Source organism: Myiozetetes cayanensis, unplaced genomic scaffold (assembly GCF_022539395.1).
Source record: "Myiozetetes cayanensis isolate MyiCay16 unplaced genomic scaffold, myiCay2020 scf40, whole genome shotgun sequence".
NCBI lineage: Eukaryota > Metazoa > Chordata > Aves > Passeriformes > Tyrannidae > Myiozetetes > Myiozetetes cayanensis.
In genome coordinates this window covers 34725-52612 of record NW_026087632.1, presented here as the reverse complement: position 1 = coordinate 52612, position 17888 = coordinate 34725, and the positions used below count along the sequence as shown (strand labels likewise).

Genomic DNA, 17888 nt, shown 5'->3' with positions numbered 1-17888 from the left:
CCTTGGACACTCCCAGGGATGGGGCAGCCACAGCTTCTCTGGGCAACTCTGGCTTCTCTGCCAGGCACAGGCACCATCTCCACTGTGCCCCAGCAGTGCTCTGTGGTCCTCACCTCCCCACCAGGTGCCTCATCCTGATTTGTGGGGGTGTCCCCGTTATTTCTGTGCCCCCCAAACCCTCCAGGTGATGCCCAAGCAGGGCACAGCTCCCTGCAGGAAGCCAGATCTCCACTGCTTCGTTTCATTCGCCTGGAGAACACGCTATAATTTGCTGAAATGGTGATTAATTGAATTTATTTTTCTCTAAGGCAGCTAATGAACAGCCAATTAAGTGTCTCAGTAATTCAGAAATAACAAAGGAATACTCTTGGAGTGACAACCAGCAGCTACTCGACAGCACAAGCAGCCCAATAAAATCACAGGGTATTCTGAGCTGGGAGGGACCCACAAGAATCTTCAAGTCCAGCTCTTCAGTGAATGGCCCCTCCAGGGACTGAACCCACAACCTGGCCATTCTTAGCACCAGGCTGTACCCAGGGGAGCTAATCCAGCCTGGCTGGTTCATATCTTTTCCAGACTCCAAACAAATCCACAAATCCTGCATTTTGATCACATAAATCAGGGGAAGATTAAGATACATAAACACAGCTTAGCACGGTGCCCAAAAAGCAAGGACTGACATCGTTAAAAGGATCCATAATCTTGTTTTTTTGAAGTATTTCTTCAGTGGGAATTGTGTTGGACCAAAGAATGCAAAACTTAGAAGCTTCCAAGAGGGGGTCATGTGAAATTACTCTATTTCAAGATTTTTCCAGATCACTAATATTTTGATTCTGAATGTATTTGTAGGAATCTGCCAACAAACCATCAAACCAGAGAAGTTTTTGCAGTTTGTAACCGTCTCCCCTTTTTCCAGGTCTTAAAAAAAACCCACTGTTTTTGTAGAGAAATTATGTCATTTCTGTTGAAAATTCTGCAATCCACAATGACACTGCATATTTTTTTCAAGTAAAAAAGCAAACCTCCCAATAAAGAACAAAGAACATCCTTTGTTTCAGACGAAGAATTTCAGGAGAAACCACAAAATGTTCAAGCAAAACATTAAACATTTGATTTTCCACCCATTTTGCCAACAGTCTAAGCTTTCCCATACTTCTAATATCAGTGTCAATAAGGAGGGGAGGGGAGGCAGGTCAGATGGATGACAAAACCTGTTAAGGAAATGAAGATGAAAACAGGATGTTTGCAGAAAGCATTTTCCTTCTTTAACTTAGTTTTTCTTCATAATGAGGAAACTACTTCATTTAGACCTACTTAACTTACCCATCAGGAAAAAATGCCACTGAGAAACAAGCAGAAGTTGTTCCCAGTGTTGTTACACAAACCCTGGGCTCTGCTCCTGAGAACACCCAGCTCTGCACCCACCCCAGTCACCAGGTGGGTGTTGTGTCCTCTGCTGAGGGCCAAACACAGGGATATTACCGATGGCAGATGTTATTGAGGCTCTTTCAATGAGCTTTAGGAAAGGGAACTCAAATGGCCATTTCAAACCAAATAGAAACGTTTCCTTCTAAACACGCCCGGTGGAGATAACTTGAAACACAGACATTTCACTGCTTGTTTTCATGGAATGGCCACAGAGTGATTTGGGTTGGAAGGGACCTTAAAGATCATCTAGACCCAACCCCAGATCATCCAGTTCCAATTCCCCCAGTTAGGGGGATTTTTCCCAGTGCAAAGGCACGTGGCAGCACATGGGACCTCAGCTGCACGTCGGAGCCACAGTGCCCAGCACTGCACAAACACACAACAAAATGCTATTTACAGCCCCAGACTGCAGAGGTGCAACCAAGAATTAAATTCACGAGCTGTCTAGTCTAGAGAGATGCTTCATCTTCACGGCAAACATCATAAAGTGCTGATTTATTTTTTCCCTCGTTATAGGAGGAGAGATTTTAGTAAATTTAAGTACACCCCAGTGAATTTCCTTTCTGATTACCAGCTCCTTAGTTCAGTTTGTTTAAATGGAGGAATAAAAATGATGCAGGCAAGTTAACCTGTTTGCCCAGACTGGAGAGACTTTATTAAATGTTCTTGCTCTTTTACACATCCTAAAATATTCAGACACTTGCAGCACCCCAGGGTATAGTGTGCTGTGTCAACACCTTGAGAAGAATGCAAACATCTTAATAAAAGCAAAGAGAGATTGCTTATCAGGCACTCTTGCTGTTAACATCTGCATTTTACAAAAGCCCATGGATTGTTACCAACCCTTCCCACAGGACATTTCCTCCTGGACACGAAAGCAGCCAACGAGGAACCAACCAGCAAGTCGGAAGGCAACTGCATTTTTGGTTTTGCTCTAAAGGCAAAATGTTCCAGAGCATTCTCAGCTCCCCTCACTGAGCAGAGCTGCTTCCACCACTCACCAGTTCAGAACTGAGGGGTAATCCCCCAAACCAAGCTGCTCTGGGAGTCCCAGAGGACACCTTTTCCAAGCAGTCTGACACGTGAATCACACCCAGCCCATCAGACTGTGTGTGACACAGAGCTCCACTTGTGAGGCAGATCAGATTAGAACAGGAAAATGAGCCTTGCTACCAAGTCTAGGTGTTCTGGTTATGAAAGCCGAATAAATAATAAATAAATAAATAAAAAATAAGCCTCAACAGACCTGGTAGGGGCAGTGGGCAAAGCCTCAGCAGCTCGGTCAAAGTTGTTCTCTCCACTGCTGGCTGGTGGTGAGTCCCTGGTGGCAGTCCTTGGTGACAGTCCCCTCTCCGGGGAGGCACCTCCAGCTCTGCCCTCCCACCCACAAGAGCCCAGCTCCCTGCAGGTGTGTCTGGTCCTGCAGCCTCCCTCAGTGCTCCCTCATCCCCTGCAGGAAGGAGAGGCAAACCCAAAAGCCAGCAGGGTTATCTTCAACAGCCTAATTAGTGGCTTGAGATAATCCACGTGGTGTTGCCTGAAGCAAATTAGGCAGTGCTGGTGGGAACTCTGCAGTGCCAGGGATGGGAGGTAGGGCCCAGTCACAGCCCTCACCTGGGAGAGGGGCTGCCAGGGCTCAGATATCTGCACAAGCTGCCCACCCTTCTCAAGGGGGCTCAGAGGGTGCAAACCAGGTCCAATAACTCTGCTCAGGAGAGCTCTTACCATCCTCTCTGCCAACTCCACTGAAAGCCACTAATACACTTAGCAAAGCAAAACGAGATTAAAAATAAAATAAAATTGGGTTTTGCTATCAAAACTAAAATCTGGCAGCCTGTTCCCATGCAAAATCCCTCACAAGTGATACATTTGTGGAGGACAGCTGGAATAAATCCATGACATTTAATGACATGCTAAAAAGCAAACCTTGAGCAAACAACTTTAAATCATTTGAAATACTACTGTGAATAGATGAGACTTTACAGAGCTCACATGTTACAGTAATTAATCATTTCTAAACAGTTGGGTTTAATTCTTGAAAGAAAAAAAAATCATTTGCAGAAGTGTGTGTGGGGATTTTTCCCCCATTACAGGCATATATTTAGAGTAGCATTCTCCTGTGGAAAGGTTTCACTTCAGAGTTTTAAATGTATTCTCTTGTTCCAATCTAAAGATTCATGACACCAGCAGAACAGTTTTTCCAGCTTCCACCTTCATTTTTTTATAAGTAACCTGCCCTCCAAAGCCCAAAAGCAACAGTCCTATAAATTGTTTCTACAAAACACTTCAAATGGGATGGCACGGCAGCTCTGACAACAAACTGCCTTTTAATTTAAATGGAAATTCCTATCTCACAGGCACCCTCTAAACCTCTGTCTGTGCATACCCAGCATCATCCTAAGAGGTTCACAAATCCTCAGCTAAAAGAACAGGTCTGTCCTTCCGTGGGTTCAGTGGGAACCAGAGAGATGCCCTGCAGGATTCCAGCTGGTCCCACCCTGCAGCACCAGGGACCTGTGAGATTTCCCAGCAGGAACAGCGAAGGGCTGGGGCACAGGTACCAACCTGACATGGTTTAGGACAGCCACGACCTGAGGGGCACATCTGAGGCTGATCCAGCCTGGTGAAGGTGATACTGGACAGATGGCTCAGCTCTCACTTAAGCAAAGCCTGGGGGGACACCCATCCAGTGTGTCCTGGCCTGGCTGGAGCAGGAGTTGGCTGAGCCCCAGCAGCTGGCTGGTTGTCCCCACCGCACGTCTGGCAGCAGGGACAGAGGGAACATTCACTGCACTAGTGCAGACTCAGCTCACTTCAGTCAAAAACAAAGATGGTTTGAGCTAAGCTGGCTGAATTTGCAGTGAGGTGGATTAAGAACACCCATAAGACCCCTCCTGCCAGCCCTGGTGGGGATATAATCTTTGCTGGTTGTGTTTTCTGTTTCCAAAAAGTCATGTATGCCTGCCCCAGGAATTGCTTCCTCTCTCTCCCTCCATCACCAGTCTAGACAAAACTGCATTAAGATCCTTTTTTTTTGACTTCCATGTACAGGTGTAAGGGGTTAGCAGTTACTAAAAGCTTCTGTGGCCACAGGAAAAAATGAGCTCCTTGTCTGTCCAAGGTGTGCTCACTGAAGAGAGGCAGGAGCACAATCCACAACTGAGCTAAAAGAAGGATCCAAAATAAAAAAAGGAATTAGGAGTGTGTGGTGATGGTGGGACCGGTGGGACCTCCTTCTTGGTGGCTTTTTCTCCCCGGGGTCCCCTCAGCCCAGCCCAGCCCAGCCCAGCTGTGCCCTGGTGGAGCCCCTGCTGCCCAAGGGCTTCTCCCGCTCCCGCCTCCACAATCCCACATTCCTGGCACTGCTCTGGAGGCTCGGCAGCCACTGCCCGCCTTCATTCATAAAAAGGAGCCCACGCTGCTGAGAGCCACCCAGCCATCATCGTCAGGGACATCTCCCGGCCAAACACTGCCTTCCCTCCCGCCGGGCAGGTCACATCTGCACCGGGAACGCGCTGGATCTCTGACAGTGCTTAACCTGCCCCCCCGATCCTGGATCCAACCCACAGAGCTCATTAGCAAACAAGACAGACAGGAATGTACGTCTGTCTAAAAGCGGACCAAGAGATGCAATTAACGCGGTTTAATTTTCACGAATAACATCTTAGGTTTGTAACACACCGTGACTCAAAGGGGTCTGGTCTTGCTCTAATCACGTTCAGCGGGAGCAGGAGTGGATCCAGGCCACAAGTGAGCTGCATTTCTTCATATCTAAGTGAAATATATGTTTGTTTCAACAGTTTGATTTCTCACAAAAAGGCCACACTAACGTAAGCAGCAGAAAACAAACCACCTTTTGGAAAGCCCCTTGCCAAGTTTCTTTTTGTATAATTCCTGATCTATATGAACATGGACTTGGAAAAGGGATATTAAACCCAGGCCACTGTTTTTAAAGGCAACATGTCACTTCCAGCAGAAAGAAAGGTTAATGTTATGCCAGCGAGCTGGAAGGAAACCCAAATTTCTAATGCAGGAGAATGGGGGGAAAAGCTAAACAAAAGTGAATGTATGAGACCATATCACGAGATCAGAGCCTTATCCTAAACACATGGGCTGGTGGCACAGCGAAGGCGAGATAAGAGGCACAATAATCAAGCATCAAGGTTCTTCTATCACCAGGGATCTGCACAGAACTTACAAAAGAAACACCCCAGCCCCGGGATGGAGGAGGAAGGGGAGCTCCCAGGGCAGTGTGACGCCACCTGAGATGGTGGTGGCCCCAGGGTCAAAGGCTCGTGGAAGAGAAAGCAGCCCCCAGCCAGCAGCTCTCTGGTTTCTCCTGCTCTGCAGCCAGGAGGCAGCTGTAGGAAAGCACGTGCCCACTGTGCAAGTCCTTCAGCAACCACAGAAATCTCTGGAGAATTTAAGGGACACTTCTGGTTTTGCCAGAATCAGTTCGATCCCACCTCGTCCCCACAGACTGTGGGAAGGAGCTCTCAGGCATGGAAACATTTCCAAAGAAGAGGCTGAAAGAGAGGACCGACACTGTAAACGTTCATCATCTCCCGGAATTCAGGCAGCTGTGACAGGCATGGTTGGCAGGCTTGGCTTGGATTGCATGGGATGCAAAATCTAAGGGCACGGGGATGAAGGGGAAGGACAGCCAAGATCCTTCCCATATCCAAAGTGTCTATGCAGGCTTTGAGAGCTGAGAGCAGAGACCAGGCACTGCAGCAACGAGAGCAACAGCAGCAACAGAGGTTCCAACACACACAAAAAAGAGGCACAAAAAGCATAATTTTTACCATGGAGTGTTAAAACACAGCCTGGAGATGGGCTGTAACTACTCTGCTGCTGCAAAGGGACACCCACAGGGCTGGAGGGGTTCTGGCAGTGTGGAAATGCCCCAGCACTGTCCTTCCTGTTGTTGAGGAACTGTCCAGCAAAACAAAATCTTTCCAAAAAGTGTAATGCCAGGGCTCAATCCCAGGCAGAGACAGTACTGGAGAAGATCCCATCAGGTTCTTGTCTTTGGTGGAGAAGGTAAAGCTCCAGTCACCACACTGAGCTCAATAAATCCCGCTCAGAGCCCTGCCTTTGAGACTGAATACATGGATGCAATTAAAATAACATGGCTGTGGAGGAATAAGGCAGCACTGGGAAAGGTTTGCCAGCAAAGTAATGCCAATTAAGAGTGTGATTTTTGGATGATATTTTTAGGCCAACATTAGCCCTATTAACGCTGGTGTAACTGTCTTCAGAGTGATTTTGAAGGTCCAGCTGACTCCACTTGGGAAAAGAACCAGCTAAAAGACCTTTTTTTTTTTTTTATTCTCTGTAGGCTCCGTTCTGCCATTAGGGGAAAATCTTTCATAATAAAACTGGTTTCATCCATTCCACTAATAAGGCTGATTTGTGTCTAGAAAGCTGTGTCTCTCAGGTAATTTTACACCCGTTAACCACATACCATGAGCTGTAGTTTTTGTTGTTAAATGACCTCTAACCAAGTTATAAGTAAAGACATGTTAGGAGCTGTGCCCAGAGCCTCCTTCAGCAACCAAAAGGCCAAGGATGCCTAAAGCAATGACGTGTCATGAGGAGGAGCAGGGAAAGAGATCAGGTGCTGCTGGTGTGTTAGAAAAGCACAGGAACAGATCGAGTCCCAAACACCTCCCCTGGACTCATCACCTCCAGCTGCAACAAAACAAAACAAAACCAAACCTCGTGCTAACACAACTTGGCAATCACAAAACACCTTCTCCTTCAGTACCAAAGGTTTAGAGGGACAATTTTAGATGAGAAAGGGAGAAAATTCAATGCCAGTGGGGCACACGTGAGATCAAAGGCCCTTTCTGCGAGGTGGGACAGACAATGTGGCCGAACCCACCTCCTCTGGCAGCTCAGCTCAGGGCGAGCAGCACAAGCCTTTGAGCGACAAGAGGAAGAGATAAGGTGAGGGGAGGTTCGGGGTCAGAGAAAGAACTGGCCGGGTCCTGCTCAGCCCTGAACACACCGGCAGCGATTCTGCTGCTTGGGGATGAATTTCTCCACTACAAGCCTGGTCCCCCAAACCTCCCCAGCAGAGCCCCCTGCTCCGCTGGTCCCCCAAACCTCCCCGGCACAGCCCCCTGGTCCATTCAGCGGCTCCAGAAACCCAAGCCCAGCAGCAGAAGCGGGCAGAGAGCGCTTTTCTCAGTCATCCCGTACACTTTTCTCCTCTGACTTCCGAACTTCCCATTGGTTTTCTTTCGGCTCACGGGAGTCGAGCAGTCCCTCACAGCTCGGAGAACGCGTTCATGGAAACAATTTCTGCAGCTTTCCCCCCACCTCCGAGTGACATTTTCCTCTGCGAACACTCCCACCGCCCCGCGGGGCTGCGCTCGCCTCCTCCACCCACGGAGGTTGTTTTCAATAAAGCAACAGCTCCGAAACATCTTACAGCAACTTTTCTCTCTTTGGTGCTGTTGTTGTTGGTTTTTTACCCTTTGACAATAATTTGCCACTTTCAGAACGACGGGGATGAAAATAAATAAATAAATAAATAGATAGATTTAAAAGGCGAAAGAAAGCAGAGGAACAGCGTAAGGAAATACCCGCGGATTGGAGCCGGCAGGGAGGGCTTTGGGTCGTGTCCGCTGCCCCGAGGGGCTGAGCGGGGCTGCCCCGGGACCCCCGGCCGGGCTGCGATGGGGCGATGGGCGGCCCGGGACCCCCGGCCGGGCTGGGGGGCTCCGCTCCTCGCCCGGCCCGCACTTACCGCCCGCGCCGCCGCTCCGTGCGCTCCGCTCCGCGGGGAAGGGGCCGCGGAGCCCGGGAGCCGGAGGAGGGGCCGGAAAGCTGCGGCTTTGGGGGGTTTGTCCAAGCTGACAGCGGGGCCGCAGCCACGGCCGGGCGGGAGGAGGAGGGACAGGAGCACCCCGGCCCCGGGGAGCCCGCGGAGCTCGGCCGGCCCCGCTGCGCCGAGGGGGGATGCTGTGAGGGGGATGTCGCGAGGGGCATGTCGCGAGGGGGGATGTCGCGAGGGGGATGTCGCGGGGAGGGGATGTCGCGAGGGGGATGTCGCATGGGGATGTCGCGGGGATGTCGCGGAGGAGGGGGATGTCGTGGAGGGGGATCGTTAGCGAGGAGGGGGCGCGAGGCAGCGCGAGGCAGCGCCGCAGCCCCAGCCCCGCGGCCGCATCGCACCGGGAAAAGCCGGGGGGTGAGAGGCGAGCCCCGCTCTGCCCAGCTTAACCCCCTTCTGCCGGTCAAAGGTGGCCTTGAAATTGCGCTCAGAAGGGCTTCTCATGTTCTTTTTTTGTCCCACAGCTGCTTGCGGAGATGCCGGTGGCCCCCGAGCTTACCTGGCTGTAAAGCCGTCAGGGAGACATCGGACGGCTGGACCCCGGCGTGTTCATCGACAGGGTCCCGTTGTCGTATTTATGTGACAAGAGAGAATGTTTATAGAAACCCATCCTGGGATAAATTAGAGAGAAATCCCCGTGAAGAAAAAAAAGTCCCTGGAGCACTCTGTCATCGGGAAAACATCCCTCCTCAGAGGGTCCTCAGGGTAACCCTGGGTGCTGCTCCCCCCCTGCCCAGGGGGCTCAGTCAGAGGGAGCCTCTCGCCCTGGATGGGAGCTCTGGGACCTCCCTTTAGGCACCAGGTTCTGCATTTCTGTCCCTTCAGTACAGGCTGTTTCCAGCCCCTCAGCCTGGCTGTAGGGCCAGCCCTGGAGCTCTGTCCCAAGCCCCTGGGGCAGCACTGGGACAAACAGACAGGATGTTTTCACTCTGCAGAGCTCCTCCGTCTGCTTGGGCACTGGTTATGGGAGAGGGAGAGGAAGGGACCAACCAACCCCTGCCACTGCACGCCCAGGCCTCACTGCTCAGCCTCTCTGATGTCCACCAGGGCTGTTGGCAGCACAGCTCTGCCCAAGCCTGCAGGGAAGGGCAGCAGGAGCAGGGCACTCACTGTCTCACCAAAGCCACGGTCCAGCCCACAGCCAACCAGCTCTGCAGCACCAGCCTGCCCCTGGCCCAGGCCACGCACACAGCTGCAAACAGCACAGCATCCATGGCCTGGCTGCCAGCTTTGCCCTTCCTGGCAACCACGGCATGGAGCAGTCAGAGGTGGTGGCTCTGTGCAGTGCTTGGTCACCTTCTGTCACTGCCACCCTGAGGCAGAGGTTCCTCATCATGCCCTCCTCCTCCTCCTCCTTCACTCTCCTCTCTTCCTTGTGGCAAACACAGCCCAGCCTGGCTGTGACAGTGAAAATGCAACATGTTGAAGAAACTTTTGGGCTGGCTCTGGCTCTCAGCTGCTGCCATTCACAGGCAAGGCTCAAGTCTGCACAGACAAAATGTGTGCACAATTAGGCAAAAGTAGCAGGGTAAGAATTTCCATCTCTGAGTGCTGTGGTATCCTGTCTCCAACACATCCAAAGCCTGGGAAAGTGGGACTGTCGTACTGTGTGATGCTGCAGTGTGTGTGGGGAGGGGGTTTGCTGCTGGACACCCTCAGGGATGGACCAACCATACAAAATCATTGTGTAACTGCAGCCAGAGAGAAAAATGCTATTTACTTAGTGAGCAAACAATCAGCCCTCCAAAAATGATCCTGCACAGTCTTGAATTTCATCTGGAGGAAAAATGAAGGCATAGAAGGACCCGAGGACTCTGATTTCTTCTACCTCTGCAGAGATGCAGTGTGAGCACTGCTGCTCTGAGGGCAGTGTTATAGTCTCCCTAAGTCTGGTGACAGCCCCTGAGTGCCACTTGCTGTCCCCCACTGTGGCAGGGGCAGATGGGGAGCAGCAGAGCCAGTGCTAACACTTCATCTGGGCTTTGCACTGGGTTTGTGGCCGAGCTGGGAGCGAGCCCACGTCTACCAGCTCCACACCCTGACTGAGTCACACATGTTTGAGGAACACCAGGAGAGAGCAGTGGAGTCAGGACTGTGATAAAACTAGAACAGGAATTACAGAAGTCTCCTAAAATCATTCCAGCAATTTCTGTTGTTGAAGCCATGATGGGCATAGCAAGGCAATGTTTGTAGGTAACACTAAAACCTCTCCCAAGACCAACTGATGCACATGGGAAATACTTCAGCAGCTTCCAGGCACACAAATCCTTCCTCAGATCTGGGAGGAGGTGCAAGCTGCACCCCTGGCTCTGTCAGATCTTCAGCATGAAGTTTCCTCTCCCCAAAACACCTTCTAACTGTTACCACCACTACAACCCCCACAGGCAAGAGATCTTGACAGCAGTAACACATGCAACACAGCCCCAGAGAGCCTTACTGGAGAGAACAGAACTCAACTTTGCTCAGCAGAGCAAAACTGTGTTTAAGTGACCTGCCAGCTCTGCTCTGCTGCACCTCAGCACAGCACCCAGGAATGAACCCAGCAAGTCCCAGCTGAACCCAAAAGTTCAAGTCCTACACGGGTGGCCTGTCTTTGGGCAGTGCTTTCACTCAATTTAGCCAAGTAAAAGTACGGCCCAGAAACCAAGTCATTTTTTTAACATCACAAGATTGCTTGAAATATTCTGCTTTGACTTCAAGTGACACAGAAGAACTAATACATCCAGGATTTAATGAGGTGAGGCTAAAGGAAATATCCATCATTTCCCAGTGAAAGAAAACTGACAGCATTGTCTGGGGACTGAGAGGAGGTCGTGTGAATCCACACAAAGATCCAGAGCAGCCTCCCCCATGGGTGGGATAAGCACATACCCACTCAGGGACTAGCTTTGGAAAGCAAAACTAACTCTTTGGAAGTCTGACTTGAGAAGGGAAAATGTTCATCTGATTCAGCCGGTTTGTGCATCTCCAACATTCCTGAAGCTCTGAGGTCTGCACTGGGACCGAAGGGGAGAGGGGTAGCACTGCCTCCTTCCAAGAGACAGCCAGGGAACCAGCACACAGAGAAGCCTCTGGTGTGGGTAATCCTTGACCCACTTTGAAGAAACTTATTTTCCAAACAAAAGCCCCGAAGAAGAAGAAGACCCAAACCAGGGGTGAGAAGACCAGAGCTAAGACACAAAAACAGTCTTTAGTGTTTCTGAAGCAACATTTTCCTAATTGCAGCCAGTGGGAACCACACCACCAGTGTCCTCTGCCCCTGGAAACTGTAGGAACTCTTGCCACATCTCTTCTGTGGCTGTGCCTTCCACATGGCTCTGGCATTCCCACTTTAAAGTGGTGCTACTCTGGCTGAACCACCATGGAGCAGAGCAGAGCAGAGCAATTGTCAAGTGCAGGCAGACTCAGACTGAAATATTTGCTCGCGTGTCCTCACCCAACCACAGTTTTTGAGAATTTGGGAAGATGTCACAAAGCAGCAGCAAACAAAGCCTTCCTGGCCAAAGTCAGGCCGCTCCCCAGCGTGCCTTTCATTGCAGTGCATGGTTGGGAAACATCAGAAATGCACAGCTCACACAGGGAAAGCTTTTAGCAGATGCTGCTGCTCTGAAATACCACTTCCAACACATTTCAGTGGTACAATGTATAGACCAGCCCAATCCAAACAAATCAATCACAATGTATGTCTGCTCTTACTGTTCTGGAGCTTTCTGACCACCAGGACTCAGAGATTTGCCATGACCTGCACGGTTGAACTCTTAACAGGGAAAAGTTAAAGAACCAGCTCACAGGAGAAGATTCCTGCGGTGCTGGATGAATGCAGTGTGAGAATTACCTACTCAGACAGTTTAGGAGGAAAACAGCATCTCCCTTTCTTTATCAGAAGCCAGTTTTTCTGCAGGTGTTTGGTCACATTCACACTCTGTGCCCTGGAAGGAAATATGGTTGTACATGTGAAACAGGGTAAAGCATAATTCTTTAAGCAGGGAGAGAGTGTGCCTGACAGTGACTTCCCATTAATTTAACGTACTGGCAAGCCAAGAGCACTTAGAAGCAGCATTTGATAAAGTATTCTTTCAGATTCTGACATTTTACTGCAAAGCGGCTGAGAAATGTACCCAAATCTAACATCAAACAGCCCTTCAGGAGACATAGCAGGAAAATTAGCTTTATCTTGGAACCTGACTCGAAACCATCCCTTGTTCCCAAGGTTTTTCACCCCCCAGGGAGTGGAGCTGGAAAGCACAGCTGTGGGAGTGCAGCACTCTGGTGCCAGCACGTGTCACCTCAGCGAGGAGCTTTCAGGTGGCAAAGGAGGCAGGGACAGACCCTCTGCCAAGGAAAGCTCTCCCTCTACTCCACAGCCATAGAAACAGGTACAGCCCCTCCTCTGCCAAGGCTTGCTGCCTGTTGTCACTTTTGTCACATGTAAAGCTCCCAAGAAACCCCAGCTGAGGGTGTGAGATGCACTTGAGTTTGGACTGATTTCCACATACACAGTAGTGGCTCAAATCTGACACCTATACAGGTGTGTCTGGAGCAGGTAAAGGTCCAAATCTGACATCCATACAGATGTGCAGGGAACAGGCAGAGTGGTGTTTTTCCCCAGTCACCCTGTTGGCATCTCCCATTTCGTCCTGGCCACCCCCGTTCCTCTCACAGGATCCTCTGTAGCCAAACAGTTTGAAAGTGAGAAAGTTGAGGATGAAATTGAAACAACGAGTTTCTTCCTATTGTTTTATTTTTTTTTTAAAACTGTTCAGTGTTGATCTTGAAAGTTTTCAAAGGACAGATGAGGCTCCAGCTCTTGCCGTGGTGGATGAGGTGACTAATGCAGACTGTCAAAATCCACTTCAGATTTGCTGCAGCAAATTACATGCAGGTTGTAAACAAAACAAATATCCAAGATAAGAGTGACAGCCAAGAGGCTGCACCCCGTGAAGCTCCCCTCTGAGTCTGAAACCCGCTCCTCGTTTAGAAAGGATAAAGTATCGAAATGCCATTTCAGCAGAACTTCACAAATATTTAAGGTTGCCAAGCAGGACCCAGAGCCCACGGGCTCGTTCTGTGTGGGCTCTTCTTATGTGGGTTTTTGCACCCACAGCCAGCTCTGCTACTGTCTGCAGGGTTCTTTCTCTGTGGGGGCAGAGATCTGTCAGCACTGCCCAGCCTTGGTGGGCAGAACACAGGAGAGCAGCCAGTGGGAAAGTCAGGATGGATACAGGGTGGAAGAAAGCAAGCAAGGAGAAGGCTGAGATGCAGGCTGAGAGCAGGGCCAAAATGCCCTGTGAAGCTGTGCATAAAGTCATAGGATACAGTCTACAACTGCCTGGGCAGGGGCAGAGGAGGGGCAGGACTGAGCTCTGCTCTGGGGGGACCAGGGACAGCCCCCAGGGAATGGCTGGAGCTGTGTCAGGGCAGGCTCAGGGTGGAGCTCAGGGAAAGGTTCTTCCCCCAGAGGGTGCTTGGCACTGAACAGGCTCCCCAGGGCAGTGGGCACAGCCCCAAGGCTGCCAGAGCTCCAGGAGGATTTGGATGATCCTCTGGGGCACAGGGGGTGACTCTTGGGGATGGGGCTGTGCAGGGCCAGGAGTTGGACTGGATGATCCTTGTGGATCCCTTCCAGCTCAGCACATTCTGTGCTACCATGTCCCCAGGGGCCACATCCACATGTTATTTAAACACTTGCAGGGATGGTGACTCCACTGCTTCCCTAGGCAGTCTGTTCCACTGCTTGACATTCTCTGGGGAAAGTGGTCTACACTGACAACTGGAGTGGCTCTTCATGACAAGAGCAAAGCCTGGAATCCTCTTACAGTTCTGGTCCCCACTGGTGCATGGAACAAAGTATTGCCCTGAGGCAGGAATCTCATTTCCTGACAGGGCTGTGCAGGGCTATTTCAGGGCAAAGGAGCAACTAAAGGTTAGGGCATCTCCCACAGCGCACCCACTGAGCAACTGGCAGGCAGTAAAACCAGGAGAGGGACTGACAGCAAAGAGAAGGCAGCAAAAGGCCTCTCTTTGGTGACATTGGACCATTTCTTCTCCAGGTCCAGTTGGGATCTGAGCACAGGGCAGGGGCACAGGGAGATCACAGCAGCAGCAGCAGCCCCTGAGAGCTGCCCAGCAGGAGGAAGGGCAGCAACCCCCAGCAGCGATGGAGAAGGAATGGAACTGGAAAGGCTGCAGTGTCACACAGCCACCTCCAGGCAGGATGGCAGGGAGAACTTTAAACTCTCCCTTAAGTTTGTGTGGGCTTTTTTTTTTTTTAAACCATTGACCTTTCAGTGCAAGTAAGGACTTGCCAGGCTTTTTGCCTGAAATAAATTGTATCTTCTGGCATTCCTTTACTTAGACATTTAGCTTACATACCTCCTGAGTGCTGAATTTTACCTGCTCACCTTCTATTGCCAGGAGCTTTTCCCTTTGTGGAAGTATTTCTGCTCAGAGCAGCACTGTGGCTCCTTTGTGTGGCCAGCTACAATTAACAGTTCTTGCATTTGTTTTCAAGATGAGCACATATCCATCTCCTGCTGCAGTATCCTGTAGGATCAGAGGGAGCTGCTGCTGCTGCTGGAGTCAGAATCTTTGCCCATACACACCCTGCTCATGCCACAGAACCCCCTAAAAATGGCCAGTGTGTGTTCACTGGCAGCCCTGCAGTCAGTGCACATTCCTGTGCACTCCTGTTCCTGCTGTTATCAACTCTGGGGTTCACTCCCATACCCACAACATCAGTTCTGTGAGCTTCTCACGGGCACCAGCCTATGTGGGATCCCCTTCTGTCCCTTCCAAATTTACAAAATAAATTTGTCAAGGTCACTCTGGGCCTGAATATTCCCAGATAGATTCCAACTGCAAGTTTGTCATCCCTGTAACACACTCCATTCCCAACCCAAAATGAGAGGATTGTGTCTTCATCCCTGAAGTACGATTTCCATCTGCTACTGCTGCATTTCACTGCCTGGGAAGCCCCATTTCCCAAGTTTCTGCTTTGCTGTCTGCAGTTCCTCACTGCCTTTGCCCACTCACTGAATTACCAGAAAACTGCCAGAAACATCAGCCCTTCAAAACCACTCGAGTCACAAACAAGACCAGCTCTGTCTCATCTCTAGTTCTCACAAACACACAGTTTAAGCCTTGCACAGTTCTCTGCTCTCCAGCAGGACCCCCAATCCCAGCAGCACTTTCCATCCCCTCATTAACTGGGGCTGGTGCTTCGTCTCATCCTCTGCAGGTACTGGGTGCTGCTCAGCCCTCACACACCACTCACACACGGCACCTGAATTTCTGTGAGGCACTGGGAGTAACCCCAGCCAGGTGACACAAGACAAAGGACAGACTGTCATTGCTGATGAGAGGTGTCCAGCTCAGCCCACACAGGCACAGTGAGTGTGGGTCACTGGCAGTTTGGAAGGTACAGCAAGGTCCCCTTTGACAAAGAAGTGCACAAACCCTCCTAATTACTCGTCACAGATCGTTGTCTTCCTCTGGTGAACTAGCTCAAATACAAATGTTTGCACTGAGGCCAAAAACACGGGGTCTGAGCTCAAGTGACATCCTGGGTTGGTAATAAATACCCACTGCACAAACAAACCCCTGAATGGCTTTTCCCCAGGTGTCACAAAGTCACCCCATACACAAACTGCTGCTTGATGCCACCTGCTGCCCCAGCCTCAGGCTCGCAGCAAAAAACCCAGTCTTCTGTTAAAATAAACCCATTGGGATAGAAACCAGCCTATCCTTACAGAGTGTGCAGTTGTCAGTGCTGATTTCCTTGCTTCTTGTAGAATACAAATGACCCAAAGCAGCAAGTACAACTGTGTTTTGGCTGCTGTGGGGACACGGGTGACGGTCACCAAGTGCTGGCAGACCAGCTCTCTCCTCCAGCCACGGGCAGGGTCTCGTATTAGAGGCTTCCCAAACTGCATAAGGTGTGGAGCTAATAAAAACTTGAACGAGCCAGGAGACCTGATGATTCAATCTTGGAAAGCTGAAGGCCATGTGAGCTGGTTAGTACTGACTTCTGCCGTGATGGATCTCTAAAAACATGTGAAAGTTATCAGCCATCCCTGTTGTTGGGCAGTGCAGACACACACAGCCAGCCAAGTTCTTAGCAAAACCAGCTCTTGAGCCCCCCAGGGACTGTTTGGAGAACCTCATCCTGCACAAATACACCCAGTGCGCACAGAAACATCTCAGTTCAAAGTTAAAAATTAGCCCTCGTGTTACCTGCTCTGGAAAACCCAACTGCAACGTCTCATGTTGTTTTCCCACCGTAGCTGAAGCTGCAGCGCTCCATCTGTGCAAGAGGCACCCACATACAGGACGTGCTTCCTCACTGGATCTGTGGATGCTGCTGGCAGGAAGGGAGCAAGGCTGGAATACTGCGTGGCCCTGGTTAGCTCGTGCTCAAAGGTCAGCTCCTGATTACCTTGGACGTGGTTCCCCCATTCCTACTGAAGGGAATAACTGACCCTATAAAACAAACAGCAGCAACGCCCCTCTCACAGCTGCCTCCAGTTTCCCTCCTGAAATTTGGCTGGCTGTTTACTTCAGCATTCAGAACACAGATGTAAACTGTTTAGGGATATCCCTATATCCCTGTTTCTCCTTAACAACGCCAGAGAGAATGAAAAATGTGGCCCATTAGTATTGTAACCATCAGAAAGAATAAATAAATAAATAGAAAGAAAAAAACCCAACTCTCCACAGCGAGGGTCTGACCTGTAGCAGCCCAGAGTGTTTCCTCAGCACGTTCCAGTTTCTCGGGAAGGGCTGCTCTGAAGAGATTTTCGGGCAGTGGTGGGCAGGTCCCAGATGCCCACAGGTCCCACCCCAGTGGTCTGCAGTGTGAGCCACCAGCCTCTGTGGGGAAAAGAAAGGGTCACAGAGGAAACTCTGTTTGTTTATTTGGACTGGGGTTTTTTTGTTGTCCTCAAAGGGAGATCTGAACACTGGGATTACCAAAACACTGTGGCAGCTGCCCATCAAAACAGCTCCCCTTCCCTGTGTCCCCTGTGCACCTCCAGGCTTTTCAGGAATACTTCTCCGTAGTCCAGCATCCTCACACAGGGGAGAGGGAAAATGCTGGAGTCTCACCTGAGCCCTGTGCAAACCCTGGCCCCAGAGAAGGAGGGGGAACCTCATTTTCCGATTTTAACCTGAGGAGGAGGAGAGGGGACTGTGTGGCTGCCAAAGGCTCTGCTGGCAAGAGGGGACCCCTCAGGGGGCTCCTCATGCAGGAGGGTCTTTCTCCCCCAGCACCTTTGGTGCAGCCAAGCAGGGTCTGGGCAGACACCTCCAAGAGGTGTTTCGGCTCAGGGTGAGGGATCAGGGAACCATTAACACAAGGAAAACACAGGAGTGTGCCCTGCCTGGGGTGAGGAGCTGGGGCTGCAGCAGCCCTTCCACCTCTGGGCACCACCAGCCATCGCTTTCTTCTTTGGAACCCCTCTGGAGCAGCACAGTGGCTTTGGCTTCTCATGGTGTCCACACAAAAAGAACCCTTTCCCTCCTTTCTCCTCGTACTGGGTGCCTCTGCAAGGCTGGGGGGCTGCAGAGGCCCCTCTGGGAGGGGAGGCTGGGCTGGTCCCAGGTTGTTCCACAGCGGTCC

General features: G+C 50.7%; 1 protein-coding gene across 2 annotated transcripts in view; it reads right to left on the bottom strand.

Moving 5' to 3' along the window:
- The window catches only part of FBLN2 (fibulin 2), a 101454-nt gene extending 84830 nt beyond the window's left edge, over nt 1-16624 (bottom strand). The window contains exon 1 of one of the 2 annotated variants that reach the window (XM_050330232.1): nt 16505-16624. The gene's annotated coding sequence lies outside the window, so the exon portion shown is untranslated. The remainder of the gene's footprint in view (nt 1-16504) is intronic. The other variant, XM_050330231.1, reaches the window with a different exon arrangement.
- Between the last annotated feature and the right edge of the window lie 1264 nt (nt 16625-17888).